We start from the raw sequence: 4,168 nt of genomic DNA, 5'->3' as shown, positions 1-4,168 counted from the left end.
TCCGTGGGGGGGGGGGGTGATGGCCACACCACAATCCCTTCTCCATTCTCCATCCAAGGTCTTGGGCAAGCACGCACACGCCCAGCGTGACTTTTAAGCCGCCGGGTCAGGGATTCGAACCGCAGGCAGCCATGCGGGAGTCCAGCCATGTAAGCGCGACACCATCTGCAGGCCCCCTCACCTTGCTCTCTTTACGGATCACCCAGTCTCGCCACTTCTGTGAGCAGCACCATCGTGGAGGGTCACAAGGGCCCGTGGCAACTCAGTGGGGCCCCACCTGTGCTACCTCCGCTGGCCTCTGCTGTGGGGGCTGTCCCTTGTCTCTCGGGGCTCCTGGCTCCCTGGTTCTGCCCAGCAGGGAACAGTGACCCCTGCAGGAGGGAACCCAGCCCGCTCCGTGCAGATGAGGAATTGGAGTCCCAGGAGGGCCTGGTTGGCACGCCCAGCCTGCGCAGAGCTGGGGCCTGGGCCCGGGCCTCTGTTTTCTGCCGCTCCAGGGCTGAGCCCTCATAACACAAGCAAGCCACGTGCTGACCCCACAGGGAGCTGGAGGGACAGACAGCGGAAATGAAGTCTGGGCGGGAGGGAGGCGGGGACTACAGTGATAAGCCCTTGACTGCCTGGGGCTGCCGGCTGCTCTTCCCTCCTCCCCACGCCCTGGGTGGAGGGGAACCGAGGCCTAGTCTGTGGTTCCGCCAGGCAAGACAAGGGCATTAGGTGACTTCCTCTTATGGGGTGCTGTTAGGCTTTATCCCCGCTCTGCCAGAGGAATTCCTTCCCCGCTCCCCCACCCCCACGGCCCTTCAATTCGGGGCAGGCCAGGTAGGGTTGCCCAGTGGGCTGACCCACGGGCCCTGCCTGTTCCCAGCCCTGGGCAGGGGGACAGGCAGGGTCACGGGCCCAGTGGTCCCAGGCGTCTGGAGGAGCCAGCGGACAGCCCGGGGTGGGGACGTCCCCAGAGTGCTAAGCCCGTGGCTGGCACGGTGCTCGGCGTGCCAGCTCCATCTGTGCCCTCCCACACCCCCACTCCAGAGCGGAGGACGGGGGCCAAGAAGGGAAGCCACTTGCTCTCGGTGGCTCGGTGGGGACTGAGGCGGGGTTGGAACCCAAGCAGGCCGGATGCTGTCTACACAGCCCCTCTCCCCAGCGAGCCCTCGACAAAGGCACAGGGAGGCCTTCCCGACAGCCCAGCAGGGATTGCACACACAGAGAGCCCAGCCATGCAGACAGAGGGGCCCGCAGGCCCCGGGCCAGGCGGGCTCCCAGCAGCAGCTCCTGGGGCATCCCCATGAGCCCCCGACTGAGCAAGGTCTGGGCACCGTGGAGGGGCAGCTCTCGGGGCTCCCTCTCGGGCTGAACACCCTCCGGGGTGGGGCCTATGGAGGTGGTAGGCCCGGTACCCAGCGCTTCTGGTTCAGGGTCCTGGACTCTTTCAAGAGCCCAGCGGGGTGTAGGCTGATGTCCCCATTTCACAGAGGAGAATATGGCTGCAATGCTGGAGGAGCCCGAGGCTCAGAGAGGCCCCGTGTTGGGGCAGAGGTGGGAGCAGCCAGCAAGTTCGGAGTCCGGGGCTTCCTGAAGCAGAACCAGAGGGAGCGAAAATGGGTCTGCACACGAGCAGGCAAGGCACAGAGTGGAAGGGAACGGCCGGTCCCTGCGGGCCACCCCACCTCACCATCGTCACCGGAGAGGGGAGGGAGACGGCCAGCTCCCCCGATGCCCCTCAGCATGGCAGATGTCGGAAGGCAGACGAGATGCAGGGGAGGGGAGACGTCAGCACCACCAGGGAGGGTGCAGAGGTGCCTGGGCATTGGCAGCAATTATGCAGCCTGTGTCCCAGCACCTCACTCTTGGCAATTACGGAATAGCAGCCCATGTGGTCGACCGCGGTTCGAGTCCCGGACCCAGTGGCTTCAACTCACGCCAGGTGCATGTGCGTACGTGCCCAAGATCCCGAGAGGAGAATGGAGGAGAAAGGATTGCGGCGTGGCCATCCCCCCTGGGGGGTGATTTCTCGCTCTCTGTCTCTCTGTCTCTCAGTGCACATGCCCTATAGCAAAAATCTCTTAAAAAACAAAATAGAGGAGAGAAAGGGAGAGCACAAGGTCCACCTTAAACACACAAGCACGTGCGAAGACCTTCCTCACTAAGCGAAGGGTAGAAGGATGACGCCAGGTGCGGGGACAGGGCTGGCACAGGATCAGGGGAACTCCAAACTGAGGGGCTGAGCCTGACTCTCAGAATCTGGGGTCAGGGCTAAGAAAACAGGCCCGGCCTCTGTAGTGAAGCTGGCAGGGTAGTGGACCCCAGAGCTGGAAGCCACATGCCGACCATGGTTGGAGTCCCGGGCCCCGTCATCCTGAGCATACACCAGGTGCCTGCACGCGCCCAGAATTCCGGGGGGGCTAAGGACGGGGGAGACAGGATCACAGAGTGACCAGGTGCGTGGAAAGTGCTTCTCTCTGTCCCCCTATGTGCTCTATCGTGAAGGAACGAACAAACGGACGGACGGGTGAGTGAAATGACTTGAATGTCATGTTAGAAAATCGGAACTCTTCTGAAGACGTGGGAGAGTATGGAGGGAGGGAGTCAGCTAAGCGTCTTAGAAAACTAACGTAAGGAGCCAGCAGGTGGCCTGCTAGTTAGGTGCTAGACTCCCACCCGGCTGCTGTGGCTCCAGTCCTGGACCCAGCAGCCTGAAATTCACGCAGATGTATGTGCGTGCGTGCCCGAAATCTGGAGAGGAGACCAGAGGACAAGAGACTGTTGTGCGGCCATCCCCCTCAGGGGGAGAGGAGGCGATTTCATGCTTTCTCTGTCTCTCCAGCAAGTGGATGTGCATTACAGCAAAAATCTCTCAAAAGAAAGAAAAACAAAAGAAAGAAAGAAAGAAGACTAACTTAAAGGGCCAGCCGGGGGCGGAGTGGTTGAGGTGCTGGACTCCCCACATGGCCCCAATGATTACAGTCCCGGAGAAAGCAGTTGGAAAACTCCAACCACATGTGTGTATGCCCAGGATCTCAAGAAGGAGAATAGAGGACAAGGGGTTGCAGTGTTGCCATCCTCCTGGGGAGTGATTTCTCACTTTCCCCTTACTGTCTCTCTCCAGTGAATGCATGTGCCCTATAGCAAAAACCTAGAGAAAAAAAAAGAAAAAAAGAAGAAGAGGTCCAGCAGATGCCATAGCGGCTACGTCACTGGACTCCCACTTGGCCAACTGAGGTTCAAGTCCCAGACCCGATGGCTTGAAACTCACGCCGGGCGCGTGTGCGTGCGTGCCCAAGATCCTGAGAGAAGAATGGAGGAGAAGGGATTGCGGCATGGCCATCCCCCCGGGGGGTGATTTCTCACTTTTCCTCTTACTGTCTTTCTCTCTGGTGAGCACATGCATCCTAAGTCAAAAACCTCTTTAAAAGAAGAAGAAAAAAGAAAGGAAACTTAAATAGGTACGACACGTCTCTGGGGAGAGGAGGAGGCCTCTGCTGACCCGTCAGCCCTCGCCCAGGACCCATCCTCGGACCCACCTAGCCTTCCACGACCTTCCAAACACAACACAGAGGATAGAAACGGACGGACAGGCGGTCGGGGCTGGCTCAGGAAAAGCGGTGCTGTGGGTCCCAATCACAGGAAGGCCGAACCCAACCCCCCGGCTGCCCCCCTCCCCCTGGAGGAAGCCCTGGGCTGGGATCTGAGAGACCCAGGTTCAAGTCCAGCTGAGGCTCACGCTGGGCCCGCTCAGGGCACAGGGTTACATATGTCAGAGTGACAGTCTCCCTGGTAGGAGGAACGCCACCCAGGGCAGACCTGCTGCCGACCCACCCAGAGCAAAGCGGGCTGTATCAGGGACACCGAGAGGAGGAATCAGGGCACGCTGCCTGGTGGAGGTGGCGTCTGAGCCAACCTTGAGGAACAGAGGCCCTACCCATTCAAAGATGAGGTGGGAGGGGATGGCCAGGGCTCGTAAGAGCAGGCGGGCTGGCATACAAGCAGGGCTGGGCCTGCAGACACAGCCGCAGAGGAGAGATGACAGATGGCATTCTGGGCACTGCGAGAGTGGCATCAGGGAGGAGCCCTGGGCCCTCAGTGACACGGGGTCAGGGCACAGCTCGCACAGATGCACACTGGGCTGTCAGGAGCAGCGCCTTGGGCCCCGCATTCAGGAGTCCTT

This window comes from Tupaia chinensis, unplaced genomic scaffold (assembly GCF_000334495.1).
Source record: "Tupaia chinensis unplaced genomic scaffold, TupChi_1.0 Scaffold000704_1, whole genome shotgun sequence".
NCBI lineage: Eukaryota > Metazoa > Chordata > Mammalia > Scandentia > Tupaiidae > Tupaia > Tupaia belangeri.
Note: the sequence above shows the minus strand (reverse complement) of the source record.